Genomic DNA, 19,543 nt, shown 5'->3' with positions numbered 1-19,543 from the left:
CACAAGTTGATTTATGGAATGAGGAAATAAGAAATTCTGGAATGAAGATTAGAACTGCGAAAAGCAAGACTTTGATCATCACGAGAGGTAACAGAAAATCCAGGGGAGTGATAAAAATAGGAAATTAACCTTTTGAAGTAAAGAAAATTTTTAAATATTTGGGCAGCATGATGTTGCAAGATGGAAATTTGGATGGAGAAATTGATTTAAGAATACAGCAGTCTGCAAGTTTCTACCAGTGTGTGAGAGACATTGTATGGAACAAAGATGTGCCAATGAAGTGCAAGAAGGGTTTATACTCGTCCTATTATAAACCTATACTGACCTACGCTTCAGCAGCCTGGACGTTGAACTAAGCAGAACCAAAGTAAGATAATATAGACGTTGATTCCCATAGGGAACCTGAAATATCTGTCCCGAATGAGTAAATTTATAATACCAATATAAATAGTCTGTTATTGGACATTATAAATTTTCCAGCTAACTCATTCCTGGTTGCCAGCATTTCGCCCCAGTGTGCTAAGTTGATCTCATCAGTTGGTAAATAGCATTATATTCTATAAGCACGACTCTAGTGAGTTATTTACAGCTTTACACAAAGGTCTTAATGTCTCATTTGCCAGATATGAAAGATTTCAGGTCTGAAGAATTTGTTTGTCGTGTGCCTTTCTTCAGTGAAATTTTCACTAGGAAACGTTTTTTACAAATATTTTTGATGCTCTATTTAGAAAACACTCAAAATCAAGGTACCAGCCTTAGAACCAGAACTCAGAAAGTCAGTGATTTTCTAAAAAAAAGTTGACAGTAAATGTAGGGAATATTTCTCACCTGGGCCATACTTGTCAGTTGACAAATCTTTTGTTGGTTTCAAGGCAAGAATATCCTTTATAACCTACAACCCCAAGAAACCAACTAAGTAAGGGCAACGTGTATATGTTTTGGCAGATCCTCTTTGTGGATATATTGTATCCTTTGTACCTTACCACAGAAAATTGACAACTTGCTGGAGTTCATTCACTACACCTTCATCTTCACTTGACAGTTCTCTAAACTCTTCGTTCAATTCAAATAAATAATCGCCACTGCTGTCTACATAAACGTGCATATGTATTTCTTCTTCACTCATATTTGCCGTTTTTAAATTGCAAATTTAACTGAGACACTTCGCATTCACAGATAAACATGCTTAGTACAACACGTGTGCAGACTCAATGTAAACACAGACAGGCCGCGGCCAACCATGACGATACACGGCTACATATACCATGTATTATTTCCATGGAGATAACAGAACGGCTTCCTTTGTGCACAAAAATTTGCTCCAGAAACTCCATGGATATCGATCGACCTCAATCAGGTCAAAGATCTTCAATAAAGAACTTATCAAGTAGAACGAAACATAATGTCGAGGTGACCTTGACGTTGGACCAGTTACAATAAACCATGATGTCGAGGTTACCTCGACGCTGGACCAGAAAAGGTTAAAAATTTTGTTTGAAAATCTTCTGCATAATAGCTGCACCCCCTATTTGGGACCTTAAAATTGGCATATAATGTGTGGCCAATATGCAAGTAAATACGGTATCCTATTGTAGAGCAGACATTCCAAACGTTTATAGTCGGCGGCAACGGCAACTTATATCCAAGTAAACGGTTTACATTTTTACACTTGCACTGCTTTGTGAATATGTTTCATATAGTAGACACTCAACAAGGCAACGAGTCTGTAGCTTTCTGGATGGTTCTTATGTCTGCCTGGTTTCAGGATAGCTGAGATCATAGTCCGGTTAAAATCTGGAGAAAGCCTTCCTGCAAATAAGATGTTACAGAAGAAGTGACACAGTCATTTTCATACATTCTTCCCATAATGAGTCGGGAACTCTGGGTTTATATTGTCATTCTACAGTCCTTTCAAAGCTTCCCAGCTCGTCATCAGTTACTGGTTTAAAAATATCAGGCGCAGCACTGCCATGTCTTTTCATGAGGGATCATTTTTAAAAATTGATTTTATGTGGTATGTATCCAGCCATTATTTAAAAAAGGAAATATAACCAACTCAAATAATTACAGGGGAATATCCCTTCTGGGAGCATGTATATAATTTTCTCTTGTATAATTTACATTAGGATCAAAAACACACTGGAACCACAACTGCCCAGAACAAATTCTCAACCTGAAACTAATTACGGAATATTACAAGTGCAGAAATAAACAGCTCTATTTCAGAGATTTCAAAAAAGCATATGATAGTATCCATACACTCACACTTCATACCAAAATAATAAAAATCATAAAAAGCTAACTTTCACCAACACAAATTCCAAGGTAAATTTCACGGGAGGTGTCAAAACCTTTTACAATAAAAACTGGCTTCAGACAAGGTGACAGATTATCACCACTGCTTTTCAATATGGCTCTCTATTATATCATAAACGTTTTGGCAAAAGGAAAATCCACCTTCAATTAAAATTGGAGCAAAACCCTCAATAAGAATGAAATGCCTGGGATTTGTGGACAATTTATTTCTCTTAGCCCTTGACTTGGAAGAAGTTTGTGCTGAGATCACCAGACTCCAAAAAATTTGCTTTGCAATTGGATTACAAATATTCTTTGAGAAAACTGAGATCATGCCCATGAAACCCCTGAGTATAAATGAAGTCTTAAATAAATAGGACTAACAAACTGAAAAAAATCACAATTTCTAAACTGGTCAACATATTGTATAATACGAAATGCCTGTCAATAGACACTAAGATCCAACAGTATAAAACTGTAATTTACGCTTGTGAAACACTGTTCCAAATTAAAAACAAAAGAAGAACCGATCAGCTCCTCAAAACCAAAAGGAGGATCAACAGAAATTGCATAAATACAGAACTTGCATAAATAAAACGTACCAGGTCGAAGGAGTCTGGAGCTTCCTAATAGAACTGTGTATCGAGAGCCCGAACCAATCAACAGCATAATGAAGAAGAAATGTTTAATATCTTTCACATATTGCGACTGCCAGGAAATCGGATTTACAACCAGTGATGAGAAATCTTGGAAAGAAGACAGGACAATGGATCCATGAAATGCAGCAAGATCTCAAAGCAGTTGAACTCGAGATAGCAGATGCAGAAAACAAAATTAAAATTAACACACTTCTTAAACAAATTTTCAGCAGAAATGACACATAGAAGGGCTATAAAGATTTCAGACAAACTGAGAAAATTACGATTGAATAATAATGTTATTGCTTTTATGTCCCATTAACTACTGCCTTTGCTGGCAAGACCTAATGTTTACAGTGCACTATGTCTTCTGGTGTGGGCTAGAACAAACTTGTTACTTTCATTGACCTGTCTCAGTCTCATCCTTGGCTTTGATGATATGAAAGTGACCGAGGTATGAGTGACGCTAGTAATGCCATTCCTTATGCAGCCAGTTCCTGTTATGAATGGTGTGAAAATGTTGCTCATAGTGTCGGTTGGTGCAGGCATTTCAGTGGGCTTGGCAGACAGATATGTAAAAGCTTGTTCTGGCTCGGTGAGGAAAGCAACGGCAAACTACCTCATTCCTCATTTCCCTAGTATGCGCCTTCAGTGACGCCTGGGCCATCTATGAGGTTGATGGTGGATGATATAGATGTTGATTCCCATAGGGAATCTGAAATATTTGTCCTGAATGAGTAAATTTATAATATCAATTGACAGTGTTTGGTCCATTATTGGACATTATAAATTTTCCAGCTAACTCATTCCTGGTTGGCAGCGTTTTGCCCCAGTGTGCTAAGTTGGGCTCATGAGTTGGTAAATAGCACACCTACCAAGACGCATGGCTAGTGCATACCATGGAGACCACTGCATACGCTACTTGGAGCCACCAGCAGTGCCAATGCACTATGATGGTGGAGCTGTTGAGGTCCAAACCAGTCTCTGAGCTGAGCACTCAACATACATACACCACTACTGCTGATTTTATATCCCACCAACTACTTTGACAGTTTACGGAGATGCAGAGGTGCCGTAATTTAGTCCCACAAGAGTTCTTTCACGTGCCAGTAAATCTACCGACATGAGGCTTGACGTAATTGAGCACCTTCAAATACCACCAGACTGAGCCAGGATCGAACCTGCCAAGTTGGGGTCAGAAGGCCAGCACCTCAACTGTCCGAGCCACTCAGCCCGGCAATTATTACGATCGAAACATATGAAAAAGTACATATGAAAAAGCAGTAGTTAATGGGACATAAAAGCAATAACATTATTATTCAATCGTAATTTTCTCAGTTTGTCTGAAATCTTTATAGCCCTTCTATGTGTCATTTCTACTGAAAGTACTGGGCATATCACAAGAACCAAACAGTACAACTTTCAAAGAGAAAGTAAACATGGAATGACTCAAGTGGTCCAATGTGTCCAATAATAATAATAATAATAATAATAATAATAATAATAATAATAATAATAATAATAATAATAATAATAGACATGCCATGCCCAGCGGGTAAGATCATGTATAATGGTGCTGTGTCTTATGTCAGCTTATACAGAAGAACTGTACTTCGTTTGTGGCTTCCGAGGAATAATAGTGGTTTAACTTTTGGTGCTAAAAGCGTGTTAGTATTATCTTGTTATTTTGTTCTTGTATAATAAATGTTTTTGGGGTAATTTTTAATATGAATTTTGTGCCCCAAATATCCGCCATCTTGGTAATTAAGACAATTATTCCATAGATAACACTATCTACAGGTCATTCCGTATATCAAAATCAAATCAAATCAAAATCAAATCAAAATCAAAATATCTGAATAACACTTTTAACCTAACTGCCCCCATTTTGTTTTCCTTTGTCATTACCTCCATAGAAACCACTAATAAGATATGCACTATTCTTTATATTCTCAGCATTACCTAGGTTGTACAGCCGGCCACTATTGTGAGCCATATGACTGGCAATGCGACACTTCCGTACTGGACAGCATACTTCATTATTACCTGGTCAGCTCATGTGGGGGTTTAGTTCCGAGCTAAGTACGAGCTAAGCATAACCCTGCGAGAAACATTCGGATGGGGCTCTCAACCCTGACATGGCTCGTCCCAATGGCCACCAATAGGGGAAGTTTCCTGTAGATATACAGGACAGGTCCAAAGAAGACCTAGTCAAATAAGCACTCGTAGATCAACTGAGGTGAACAGAACTGTGGTCAATGGCTTTGATGGCTGAAGAAGACTTATATCTCAATGGCAGAGAGGGCGGAAGAACCAGAAATGCAATCCACTTTGCGTCCGACTTGGATCACGCGGCCAAGTGGTCAGCGTCTGTTTACCTAATAGGTACGGCTGCACAAATTACGTTCCAGAAACAAGCAATCCCTGGTCCTTAACTATCAGTGGAAACACTGGACTAATCCTTGATTACAAGCAATTATGATTCATGAGAGTAATTACAGAATTACCACAGGTGGTAACCAATTCACCTGCACATGGACGGCAACTAAGTTTTCGGATTCTGGGGGGAACTGGGCTACCATGATCACAGAGAAAGTCAGAGTTCTCTGGCAAACAACCATCAAAGAAACCCACATACATCGGGACCTTCAACATTAACACACAACTACAACCAGGCAAACTACACACCTTAACATCAGAACTAGATCAACAAAGGATACAGATACTAGCTCTTCAGGAAACATGCCTTACAGATGAAAGCACACTTGACTATGGTAATTACCATATTTTCAAAAGTAAAACAGACAAATGAATAGGAAGAGGTGGCACCCCTCTCTTGAGTATGGCTTTTGTAGTTCACAAAAACATAGTTAATTTGATAAACGAAGTCACTTCCATAAGTAATAGAGTAATGATGATGCGCATACAATGTGCGAACAAAAAATACACACTAATTAATATACATGCCCCCATGAACATTGAAAACAAGGACTTGCAGAAGTTAGAACAATTCTGGTCTAAACTTGAAAAATCTTGGCAACAGTCCCCAGAGAAGACACAAAGATATTACTAGGCGATTTCAATGCACAGATTGGTAGGGAAAAAGAATAACAAAAGACCACAGGCAAATACCCAGCTCATAAATTCACCAACAAGAATGGCATGAGACTTATTGAACTGTGCCAACAGAACAACCTGAAGATAATGTCCACCTCTGAGGAAGCATCCTCGAAAACAGAAGACCTGGAGATCACCTTCACATTCTCTTGGAGAATATCAGATCGACCATGTGGCCATCACACATCCTTTACAGAAAGAAATTCATGATGTGCAAGTTCGAAGAGAAGCTAATATTGATTCTGACCACTATTTAGTGCACATCAAAGTGAAATTTACCCCGAAAAGAATCCACTACAAGAAATCTCATCTTCAGAAGTTCAACACAAAAAAGATAAAGGAAACTAACATAAAACAAGAATAGGAAAAGGAAAAGGTGGACACCTGGCAACAGTTCCATAACAAGATCATTACGCGAGGTACAGAGACTATTCCATTGAAGAAGAATACAGACTATTCCATTGAAGAAGAATACGAAACACCCATGGTGGGACTCTGCATGTGAAGAAGCACTGGAAAAGCGAGAGTTTTTCAGAAATATAACTGTAAGAAGTCACTCGAGACTCAACAACACTATCTAATTGTGTGAAGTGACTGGGGACTTCTAGGTGGATTTCATATAGTCTGTTATTCAAAATTGATTTCTTCTATGGAGAAATTTAATTGAACTTCCTTTCTTAGCAAAATTTTGCTGTATTTATATGAGTTTTTTTTTTTTGTGTGTGTGAACTTAGGAAACTTAGGTGTTGTGTTATTGTTAAGGCATTTCTTTAAAAAACCTATGTCTCTACCTATTTTTGCTACCTTTATTTTCAGGTTGCAATAAAGGTTTGCTTTTTTGTTAGCCTGGATGGCATTACCATTGTATAGTATGAATTTAATTCTATATTTATATATAGAAGACAAGATATTACATCTCAAGAACATTGATTTTAATTAGGTGTCAATAATATGTTACCAGAACACCACTGCACGATTTTAATAAGCCACATGTTAAATACAGTCGAAACTGGTTAAGACGTCCCTCTCTAGCATGTTTCCCTGGTTGTTACGTCATTATTCCACAGTCCCAGTCCATGTCCTATTAAATACATACTAAAGAAACCTGGATAGCAGATTTACGTCACTCTTTAGTATGTTCATAATGTTCCCACCATAAGAAATTGAAATTAGCGTTCCCAGTCACACTGCACATACGATGCATCAGCGAAGACTGGCCTGAGTGTGGATTTAGTTGAGACCTTAATTTCATGGCCCTAGTGTGTCGGCCTACAGTTGCAGGCAGCATTGTCACGAATAAAGAGGTGTTTTATGACACAAATAAAAAGACGGCGGTATCATCTAATAGGCCATATTCTTAGACATGATGGATTATTGAAGAAAATAATACAGGGTACATATAGAGGGGAAAAATTATAGACGATAATCAAGAGAGTACATGATGCAAATATTAGATGACATGAGATGTAACAATGTACATAACTTAGTGGTTTGCAGTACATACAGTTATGGTCCGGCTCCATGGCTAAATGGTTAGCGAGCTGGCCTTTGGGCAGAGGGGCCCGGGTTCGATTCCCGGCAGGGTCAGGAATTTTAACCATCATTGGTTAATTTTGCTGCCCCGGGGACTGGGTGTCTGTGTCGTCTTCATCATTTCATCCTCATCACGACGCGCAGGTCACCTACGGATGTAAAATTTTAAAAAACCTGCACCTGGCAAGCCGAACATGTCCTCGGACACTTCCGGCACTAAAAGCTGTACGCCACTTCATTTCAGTTATGGAGAAGAAGAAAGCTAGACAGTTTACAAATTATGAATAATTGAAGTTTATTGAGAAAGTGGATGCTAATCCACACATGAAGCGTGTGCAAATCGCCCAGATGATGGACATTCCTACGATAATTTTAAACATGTTTGTAAGTGACGTGTATAGTTCGCGTCTCTAAGAACATTTTTCCTTGATGTTTTGCTATGTTGGTGTTCTTAAACTGTATTGTTCCATTAATTATAATTGTAAACATTTGTTTGTTTTCATCATAATTACTTTTAAGTTCAAACCTATCCCTAAATTTAACAGAGTAATTGGTTTCCATTTTTTAGCAAGTTTCCTCTTTAGGACGTTATTTTTTTTCGGTCCCCACAAAAACATCCTAACCGGTTTTGGCTGCAGTTTATTTCTTCTTAAAATGATATCTGTTTGTAGCGTCGACCTCTGCACTACTTGCCACTACTTTCACCACCTGCGTCTAAGTGTAATTTCGGAAGTGTGAAGTGTTGAACGTGAGGAAAGGAAGGTTAAAGACGATACAAAAACCCAGTCCCCAGTTCAGGGATATTAATCATTTACAATTTAAAATCCCTGACCCGGCCGGGAATCGAACCCGGGGCCGCTGGGTACAGGCAGACGCGTTGCCGGACTGCAGTTTATTTAGAAATAGTGTTTTATTGTAACATATGTTCTTACGACTTAATGTCCACTGAAGGTTACTCTAATATGGGTCGAAACACGTTTGGATGATGTAGATATGTCATCTTTATAGATGTAATATATTATGATGTATTGAATAAGAGGATTTTTTAATATTTATATTGGTGTAATAGAGAAACCGTCAATACAGATGAAATTCATACTGTGCAATTGTCTCATACTGCCATATGTATTTTGCAATATAACTTAAATTCATATTTACAGACTTTCATTTATGCTTTTTTCACACTTACACATTTGGTCCTTTGGAAAACGTATGAACAATGTTTTACTTTAGTTGGTCGTTTTGGTTACTGTACCACGTAAGCACATGTGGGAATGTCTGAGATGTAAAGAAGTGCCAGGTGAGATATAGCTTGCATTAAACAACTAGAAACATTTTTTTTTTTTGCTAGGGGCTTTACGTCGCACCGACACAGATAGGTCTTATGGCGACGATGGGATAGGAAAGGCCTAGGAGTTGGAAGGAAGCGGCCGTGGCCTTAATTAAGGTACAGCCCCAGCATTTGCCTGGTGTGAAAATGGGAAACCACGGAAAACCATCTTCAGGGCTGCCGATAGTGGGATTCAAACCTACTATCTCCCGGATGCAAGCTCACAACCGCGCGCCTCTACGCGCACGGCCAACTCGCCCGGTAAACAACTAGAAACAAAGAGCTGTGTCCAAATTCAAGGAGGCAGATCAAGTTATTTTGAAACCAAGAGCGGAGTCCAACAAGGAAGTTGTCGGACACCACTCCCCTTCATTATTATAATGGAAGAGGTTTAAAAACGGTGAAAAGAAAGGATCAGACAAAAAACATATGCTCATATTTGCTAATGATGGTATGCTATGGGTCGAGACAGAAAAAGATGTAAAAGACGAACAAGAACTTTCTTAAGTATCTGAAAGAACGGGACTATTCATCATCCAAACTAAACCACTTGGTTTGGTGAGGAGTCCAAATCCTGAAGCTCTCCACCTGCAAGTGCAAAGTGAGGAAGCAGATATTATTAATAACTTCAAATAATTAGGAAGCTTTGTTTCTTCAGACAATACCATAAACCAAGACACAGGCAAACAGGATACAAGCTGCATCAAAATTTTTCCACTCCGTTTGTCAACTGCTTTGGGATGAGACATTTCCCCAAGCTTCAAAGATCACACTGTACAAAACAAATCTTGTACCAATTTTAATGTATAGACTGGAAGCAGCAACTTTGATTGGACCTGCGAAAAGTCATCTACAGGCCACTGAAATTAAGTTCTTCCATTCTTGTCTCGAAATTACAAGGACAGACAAATTAAGGAATGAGAATATCTGGCAACAATTTGGATTGGACAAGCGTATGTTAGAAACTTTAGAATTAAGCAGATTACTATGGTATGGACATATGAGAAGGATGGCTCCAAATAGGACACCAAGAGCATGCTATGAAAGGAATATTGCTGGTCAGAGCCCCAGAGGTAGAGGCATGATTTTTTCGCATTAATTTTTGAACGATTTTGCGAGAAGGATACTAATTTTTGCGTTATTTCGCAAAATAGATATTGCCGTATCGCTTTAACGACATTCTAAAATTAATCATTAAAGGTTTAATTACTATCACTGATCGCTGATTGTGGAGGTTTAATTGATAGACTGTACATATCTGGTACATACTTTTGAAGCCATTTCCGTACTGCAGGCTCGTCTATCTTCTCCAGCGGGATGTTGGTTTCGAGTAGCATCGCTGTTGTTTCATGAATAAATTCTATTTTTTAACTCTTAGCTTTCTTTTGCATATCTAATGAGAGTTCTATTGTTGCCTGCCGTTTCACTGTTGGAGTGCTAAATTTACGTTCTGAATGTTCCTTATTTTTAAAACAATGTTTTGAGACAGTATCTTCTTTCTCCCACTCGATACGAACATTACAAAATGTAGGCCTACACATTAAAATACTGCTTTCTGAAATGTATAAACCTTCACTCGCAAACTGCTTAGCTCTGCTGTGCACCGTAACACTTGTCGAGCGACCCATTTTCACTACTGTCTGTGATCACTTTTTTAATTTTACCTGACCACGAAGCCGAAATACACCAATCAATTGTGCTGCTTGTAGACGTCATTAGGGATTCCAGGATTGCACAATGCCATGAGGAGACAGGCTGGGGTGGGATTACCAGCCACCACAAGAACAACATACCAAACATTTCGTTTGGCAAGAAATCTGGAGCCAACCTCTTTTCTTTGATGCCATGTTTAAAAGAGATTTTCCAAAACATTAATGATAGCATATTTCTTTCCTGTTGATGAATCTTCTTTTGCTCTTCCTTTTCTTTTCATACATAATCTTGGAAGAAAATGTCAAGTTCGTTATTCACTACAGATTTCGCTGTAATATCGCGCTTATCATGAAATAATTGAATTTTGCTTTAAAATGGCCTTATCACTTTAATTCGCGAACGTAATATCCATATTTTCTTAAGCAGAAACATATGATTCGTAAAGATATCGCAAAATCGCTTCAAAATATTTTTTGTCGCGTTTATCGTTAATGCGAAAAAATCATGCCTCTACCCAGAGGGAATCCTCATAATGGTTGCCAGAAGCAAATTTTCAAAGACCTTGCCAAACACAATGTAAATTAGCAGCAAAAAGTAGAATATTCATTGTGATTGGACAGGACAAACTGGAGGAGGCTCAAAAATATCCACACCCCACTTGCTGGAACTGAGAACTGATGATGCTGATTATTATTTTAAAATACATGAAAATCTGAAGCTATTATTATTATTATTATTATTATTATTATTATTATTATTATTATTATTATTATTATTAGGAGGAAGGAAGCTTGTAGTTTTACCTAACTGATAATCTCGCTATCATAAGCCATGGGACCTCATATTTTATGTGAAATCCAAACCACTGGACGTGACTTTCATGTCGAAAATCACACATGCATTAACTGGGGCTCGAACCCAGTCCGTCTTGACGGTTGAAAGCAGTTTGATCACTGCACCATCACACCCCTTATTTATTATTACTTACTGCGATATCAGGAAGATGGATACTGACATTCTACGAGTCAGAGCATGGAATGTTAGAAGTTTGAATTGCTGTACTAGGTTAGAGAATGTAAAAAAGGAGATAGATAGACTAAAGTTTGATGTAGTTGGTATAAGTGATGTACGTTGGCAGGGAGAGCAGGATTTCTGGTCAGGCGACTACAGAATTATAAAAAACAGGGGAAATGCAGGATTACCGGGCGAGTTGGCCGTGCGGTTAGGGGCGCGCGGCTGTGAGCTTGCATTCGGGAGACAGTGGTTCGAATCCCACTGTCACCAGCCCTGAAGATGGTTAATAAGAAAATATGGCAGGAGGTAAGCTATGACCAGCATAGTGAAAGGATTATTGTGGTCAAGATAGACACCAACTCCACCACAATAGTGCAGGTCTATATGCCTATTAGTTCAGCAGATGATGAAGAAATCAAAATAATATATGAAGAGAAAGAAGATAATACAGTATGTAAAAGGTGATGAGAATCTAATTGTGATGGGAGACTGGAATGCAGTGGTAGACCATGGAAGAGAAGATAATACAGTAGGAAAATTTGGATTGGGACAAAGGAATGAAAGAGAAAGCTGGCTGGTTGAATTCCACACCGATCACAATTTAGTCCTTGCTAACACTTGGTTCAAACACCACTGACGACGGCTATATACATGGACGAGACCTGGAGACACAGGAAGGTATCGAAGAGAATTCATTATGATTAGGCAGAGATTTAGAAACCAGGTGTTGGATTGCAAGATTTTCCCAGGAGCAGACGTGGACTCTGACTACAACCTGTTGGTCATGAAATGCCATATGAAGTTGAAGAAATTGAAGAAAGGAAGAAATACAAGGAGATGGGATCTAGAAATGTTGAAAGAAAATAGTGTGAGGGATTATTTCAAGGAACATGTAACCCAGGGACTAAATGAAAAGGCTGAAGGAAAGAGGAAGAATGGGCAGTCATGAAAATGAGATCAGTAAGGCTGCTGAAGAAAAGTTAGGGAGAAAGGAAAGATCAACTAAGAAACAATGGCTAACTCAAGAGATACTACACCTGACTGATGAACGACGAAAGTACAAAAGAGGAGGGCATAAGAGTATACAGGCGAATAAGGAATGGAGTAGATAGTAAGTGCAGGACAGCCAAGGAAGGATGGCTGAAAGAGAAAATCAAGGAAACCATTGGAGAGAGAGAGAGAGAAAAAAAAAAAGGTGTATGAATATTAAAGGCTCAGATGGAAAACCACTTCTAGGGAAAGAAGATAAGTCAGAAAAATGGCAGGAACATATCCAACAGTTGTATCAAGGTAAAGAAGTAGGTTATAATGTTCTGGAACAAGAAGAGGCAGTTGATGCTGATGACATGGGAGACCCAATTTTGAGGTCAGAATTCGACAAAGCTTTGAGAGATCTAAGTAGGAACAAGGCACCAGGAACTGATGACATACCCTCACAATTACTGACTGCCTTAGGAGAAACCAGCATGGAGAGGTTCCGTTTAGTGTTTTTTTTCTTCATGTGGCTATTTCTAGCCGGGTGCAGCCGTTGTAAGGCAGACTCTCTGGGGTGGGCAGCATCTGCCATGTGTAGGTAACTGCGTGTTATTGTGGTGGCGGATAGTGTTATGTGTGGTGTACGAGTTGCAGGGATGTTAGGGACAGCACAAACACCCAGCCCCAGAGTCACTGGAATTAACCAATGAAGGTTAAAATCCCCGACCCGGCCGGGAATCGAAACCTGGGACCCTCTGAACCGAAGGCCAGTACGGTGACCATTCAGCCAATCAGTCGGACCATTTAGTGTGTAAGATGTATGATACAGGAGAAGTGCTATCTGATTTTCAGCAGAATGTTGCTATTCCTATTCCCAAGAAAGCCGGTGCTGACACGTGTGAAAACTACCGCACCATTAGTTCAGTATCTGCAAAATTTTAACGTGTATTATTTTCAGAAGAATGGGAAGACAAGTTGAAACTGAGTTAGGAGAAGATCAATTTGGCTTCAGAAGAAATGTGGAAAAACATGAAGCAATCTTGAATTTACGTCTGATCTTAGAGGACCAAATTAAGACAAGCCCATGTACATGGCATTCATAGAACTAGAAAAGGCATTGAATAATGTTGATTGGACCAAGCTGTTTGAGATTCTGAAGGTGATTGGGATCAGACACCGAGAAAGGAGAATTATCTACAATCTATACAAAAATCTGTCTGCAGTGATAAGAATCGAGGGCTTTGAAAAAGAGGCAGCAATCCACAAAGGAGTGAGGCAAGACTGCAGTTTCTATAATCACAAAGAAACTGATAGATTACAAGGCTGCAGTTTGTCCTCTCCTTTTCAATGTTTATATAGAACAGGCAATAAAGGAAATCAAAGAGGATTTTGGGAAGGGTATCAAAGTTCAAGGAGAGGAAATCAAAACCCTGAGATTTGCCGATGATATTGTTATTTTATCTGAGTCCGCAAGAGATCTGGAGAAATTGCTGAATGATATGGACAGAGTCTTGGGGAAGGAATACAAGATGAAAATAAATAAGTCCAAAACAAAAGTAATAGAGAGCGGTTAAACGAAGTCAGGTGATGCAGGAAATATTAGGTTAGGAAATGAAGTCTTAAAGGAAGTAGATGACTATTATTACTTGGGTAGCAAAATAACTAATGATGGCAGAAATAATGGGGACATAAAATGCAGACTAGCACAAGCAAGGAAGCCTTTCTTAAGAAAAGAAATTTGTTCACTTCAAACATTGATATAGGAATTAAAAAGATATTTTTGAAGACTTTTGTCTTGAGCGTGGCATTGTATGGAAGTGAAACATGGACGATAACTAGCTCAGAAAGAAAGAGAATAGATGCTTTTGAAATGTGGTGTTATAGAAGAATGCTGAAGGTGAGATGGGTAGATAGAATCATGAATGAAGAGATACGGAATCGAATTGGTGAGCGGAAATCAATTTGGCTAAATTTGACCAGAAGAAGAGATAGAATGATAGGCCACATCTTAAGACACCCAGGTCTTGTACAGATGGTTTTTGAGAGAAGTGTAGGTGGTAAGATCGGTAGGGGTAGACCAAGGTACAAATATGACAAGCAGATTAGAGCAGATATAGGATGTAATAGTTACGTAGAAATGAAACGGTTAGCACAGGATAGGGTGGCATGGAAAGCTGTATCAAACCAGTCTAACAACAACAACAACAACTGTGATATTAAATACACATTTTATCATTCTGTGATCATATTTGATAGGGAGTTTAAGATTTATTAGCCCCTCATGCCATGCTGTCATAGCACAGATTCGCGTGTAATCACCCGACGTCAAGTAAACACGCGATGATCGCCTTTAAATATATTACATAGCCATTACGCAACATACAGTACAGATTTGTTATTTCTCGTAAAATGTACCTTTATCCTTCTTGTAAACACTATTTTAACAATACTAATAAAAGTTACCATAATACACTGAATTTAGAAAAAATATAAAGGTATGTGAAGTTAAAAGTCTGTTTCATGTAAACACCGATCGCTACGTTTAAAATTTTATAAAATCGCATACATCAGGTTTATAATAATGAAATTTGTGGGGATTATTAAGTATCATCTAGATATTATTATGCATAAATTTCAATTTGTATAGATGGTAAGTTTCATATATATGTTAAAAAGAAATGTACAAATGTAAACTTACGACACCTGGAATTGGCCGATGATAAACAGGGTTAAAAGTCAGGTTGTGAGTTCCACTAATAGGAAAAGTCCTCTTAGGTTTAAACCTTTCCCTGGCAAGCTAAAATAATGTAGTACTACAAAAACTGCCAATCTAAATTAAGGCAAAATGTAAGCTCTTGCTGAAAATTTTGCACTATCCTCAGTTTTGAATCTATATAGATGAAATTTATTTCATGATTCATGATATATCCATGTATATGTCCTGTGATTTAGTCTGTTGGCGCGTTAAGTCTTTACGTTAAAAAAAAGTTAATGAAGTATTAATTTCCACTTTCTGTAATTAATTTTGCAAATTTGAATTAGTATTTGGCATAGTATTAATTATTTCATATACATGTTAATGTCACTGTTAGAATCACTAAACTGTGTTGTCTTTTAATGTTAAAATTTTAAATCTCTATGTTTTGAAATGTCCAAATTATTTTAGGTTTTGAAATTTAAAATTTAAAATTGAGGTTAGGTTCATCGTCATGGTGACTTGCATTTCACTGGTTAATATTAAGATAATTGTCATCTTCACTTTCGGTAGTAGTAGTAGTAGTAGTAGTAGTAGTAGTAGTAGTAGTAGTAGTAGTAGTAGTAGTAGTAGTAGTAGTAGTAGTAGTAGTAGTAGTAGTAGTAGTAGTAGTAGTAGTAGTAGTAGTAGTAGTAGTAGTAGTAGTAGTAGTAGTAGTAGTAGTAGTAGTAGTAGTAGTAGTAGTAGTAGTAGTAGTAGTAGTAGTAGTAGTAGTAGTAGTAGTAGTAGTAGTAGTAGTAGTAGTAGTAGTAGTAGTAGTAGTAGTAGTAGTAGTAGTAGTAGTAGTAGTAGTAGTAGTAGTAGTAGTAGTAGTAGTAGTAGTAGTAGTAGTAGTAGCAGCAGCAGCAGCAGTAGTAGTAGTATAGGAGGGATAATACCATTAGGCCTAAATCTGTCACATGAACTGTTATTGTCTGTCTCACTGTTTTCATCACTAGAAGATATACCGTAATACTGTCACTTCCGAACATAGCCTGAATGTATTTTTAACACAAGTGTTCCAAATAATATTTTGTCATCTTACCCTACAAAAATTTGCAATATAATACGCAAAAACACAATAAAAGCAATACCTCACGCTAAACAAAATTGCCGGCACAGTTCGTGGCACACGACATGGCCAGCGCGCGCCAATCTCTCAAAGAAATAGAAAATAAGAATGTGATATTCTCTTTGTCAGGTAGAAAATTGCATTTTCTTGTAGTTCGAGATACCATGGATCTGCCAATATGCATATGTGAGTCATCTGTTGCGTTAAACCTGAATAAATTGTATTTGAAAACCAGCCTCTATGGCATCGGATCTCACTGGCTCACGGCAGTTTTACAATTCACAGAGCATCGGTTTACATCGGATCTTGGCAGCCACTAGATTAATTACTGTGTTGATGAAGTGAAAGTTCCTTATTGGGATCACTGTAATTATCTAGGTGTTGATATAAGGAAAGATCTTCATTGGGGTAAAAACAAAATGGTATTGTAAATAAAGGGTACAGACTCTGCATATGGTTATGAGGGTATTTAGGGGTTATAGTAAGGATGTAAAGGAAAGGCAATACAAGTCCCTGGTAAGACCCCCCACTAGAATATGGTTCCAGTGTATGGAACCCTCACCAGGATTATTTTATTTGAGAACTGGAAAAAATCCCAAGAAAAGCAGTTTGATTTGTTCTGGGTAATTTCCGACAAAAGAGTAGAGTTACAAAAATATTGCTAAGTTTGGTCTGGGAAGACTTGGGAGAAAGGAGATGAGCTGCTCAACTAAGTGGTATTACCAATATAGATGGTCCGTTATGATAAGTGGTAAGTTCCGAGGTGTCAGTGGAGTAATGGTGAGTTATGACGTTAGTAGACAAATCAGTTTGAGTGTGTGGTTTTCCTCGTTAGTTGCTTCACGTCGCACTGACATATAGGTCTTATGGCGACAATGGGATGGAAAAGGGCTAGGAGTGGAAAGGAAGTGGCCGTGGCCTTAATTAAGGTGCAGCCCCAGTATTTGCCTGGTGTAAAAATGGAAAACCACGGAAAATCATCTTCAGGGCTGCCGACAGTGGGGTTCAAACCCACTATCTCCCGGATGCAAGCTCACAGCTGCGTGACCCTAACCGCATGGCCAACTCCCCCAGTAATGGTATTTTAAGAAGCAGGAAAGATCACAATATGAAGATAAAGTTGGAATTCAAGAAGACAAATTGGCGCAAATATATGCTTATAGGAAGAGAAGGAATTTCCAAATTCTTTGCATTATTTAAGAAAAGACTAGGTAAAAAAAGTAGGGGAATCTGCCACCTGGGCGACTGCCCTAAATGCAGATCAGTGGTAAATGATTTATTTTCTGGCCTTAATTAAGGTACAACCCCAGCATTTGCCTGGTGTGATAATGGCCAACCATGATAAACATTCTTCAGGGATGCCGACAGTGGGGTTTGAGCCCACTGTTTCCTGAATGAAAGCTCACAGCTGCGCGCCCCTAACCACACAGCCAAGTCGCTCAGTGATAGCAGAAGTAAGGAAGACAGAAAATGCATACTAACACAAGCAAGGAAGGCCTCTCTTAAAAAAAAGAAATTTTCTCATCTCAAACATTGATATAGGAATCAGATAGATGTTTTTGAAGACTTTTGTCTGGAGTGTGGCATTGTATGGAAGTGAAACATGGGATGACAAGAAGATCAAAAAGAAAGAAAATATAGAAGCTTTTGAAATGTGGTGTTACAGAAGAACACTGAAAATGAGACAGGTAGATTGAATCACGACTGAAGAGATACTGAATCAAATTGGTGAGAGGAGATTGATCTGGCTAAATATGACCAAAAGAAGAGATAGAATGATAGGACACATCGTAAGACACCCACGACTTGTTCAGTTGGTTTTTGAGAATAGTGTAGGCAATAAAAATGGCAGGCGTAGACCAAGGTATGAATATGACAAACAGATTAGAGTATATGTAGAAATGAAAAGGTTAGCACAGGATAGGGTGGCATAGAGTGCTGCATCAAACCAGACTATGGACTGATGACTCAAACAACAACAACAACAACAAGAACAACAACAACAATGTATGAGAAACCATCTTCATTCAGTATATGATAATCTTCTCCAATTGATCTTATCATCAACGTCTCTATAGTGTTTATTGTTCATGAAATGTATAGAGAATCAACTGTTAAAAAGGTAGTTTACCAAATTTAATACTAAGGATTTCATTCCAGATTTTTTTTTTTTTGCCCTGGATGAATATCAATAGAGGTTACAGATTCAGAGGCAGATTTTAATGTCAACTTGAACTGAACAACACAAGGGAAAGATACTCCAAAATTTGTATTATGTATGACCATAATGACCATGAACATTTGTGAAGCTTGGGTACACTTTTCATTATGATGTTCTGTTGGAGAAAACAACATAGACTGATATTCTATGTGACAGGCTACCAATAAGAAAATGAAGCAGTTTTGGTGACTGAATATGTAAAATGAACTATCTACAACCAGAAAGCAGAATATTCATGCTTTAGGTCTCGTGGGAATTAAAAATCCTTCTTTACAAAACCCCAATCAGATAATCAATTTCATTGAGTACTGTTGCCAATTTGAGAAGTTATATGAAAATATTACATGGGACAATTCAGAATTAGCAATCAGAAAGAAAGTTTTGCTCCACAGTAACAGCACAATGAAGATTACAAGAGTAATTTTCTTGTTCTAAAATGTGTTCAATTTCCATTTGAGAAAACATTCATTTCTGTGTAGAAACACTACATAATTTAATTCTAATCCCTACAATGTGATATTTCAAGGCTTAATACCTATAACAAATTAGTGTCTAATATATTTATTTAGTAGAGGGAAATCACCAGGGAGCCATTTATATTAAATTATGTCATTTCTGGCCAACAGTAATTAAACTGACTTACAATGGAATAAAAGCATCTTATTAATATATAAATGATATGCAGATCTTTGGCCAACATAATACAAATTACTGAAATAATATCAACAATATGCATGTATTAAAGGCCCATTATTTTGAAATTAATACCATTCTGCTTCCAAAAATATAATTTGAGGAAAGAAACTTGAGATACCAATATTTTTAAATTCAATTCAGCAAGGACAAGATACTGTGGTAGAAAAATTGACTACACTCAGTTCTTTACAAGCAACAATCCACAGATATCTCAGGCCAATGATTCAAAATGGGATCCAGACATTTTGAGATGAATAAATGCTGA

General features: G+C 37.8%; 1 protein-coding gene across 1 annotated transcript in view; it reads right to left on the bottom strand.

The window, feature by feature from the left end:
* Nucleotides 1-19,543, bottom strand: part of Alg12 (Alg12 alpha-1,6-mannosyltransferase) — a 125,109-nt gene that overhangs the window by 61,147 nt on the left and 44,419 nt on the right. The window lies entirely within an intron of this gene.

The sequence above is a fragment of the Anabrus simplex genome, chromosome 1, assembly GCF_040414725.1.
Source record: "Anabrus simplex isolate iqAnaSimp1 chromosome 1, ASM4041472v1, whole genome shotgun sequence".
Taxonomy (NCBI): domain Eukaryota; kingdom Metazoa; phylum Arthropoda; class Insecta; order Orthoptera; family Tettigoniidae; genus Anabrus; species Anabrus simplex.
Note: the sequence above shows the minus strand (reverse complement) of the source record. Positions and strands in the feature narration are given on the sequence as shown.